Genomic DNA, 234 nt, shown 5'->3' with positions numbered 1-234 from the left:
TAATTTTAGTCTGGGGTGGGGAGCTAGGGGGGAAAAGTGAGTAGCTGTGAAATTAATTTAATTACCTAAGCGGTGATGAGTTTCTTGCAGCTGCCCTGGGCGCTGCCTTGTCCCTGACACTCGGAGCTGCATGTCCTACATTCGACACTGGTACCCAGCCTGTGTTGACATCCTTGGTCTGATTTTGTCTCAGATCTTTCCTGGGGTGGTTGAGCAGGGCTGGGCAGGGAGATC

The sequence above is a fragment of the Pterocles gutturalis genome, unplaced genomic scaffold (genome assembly GCF_000699245.1).
Source record: "Pterocles gutturalis isolate BGI_N339 unplaced genomic scaffold, ASM69924v1 scaffold10147, whole genome shotgun sequence".
NCBI classification, from domain to species: domain Eukaryota; kingdom Metazoa; phylum Chordata; class Aves; order Pterocliformes; family Pteroclidae; genus Pterocles; species Pterocles gutturalis.
This window is presented reverse-complemented; position numbering follows the sequence as displayed.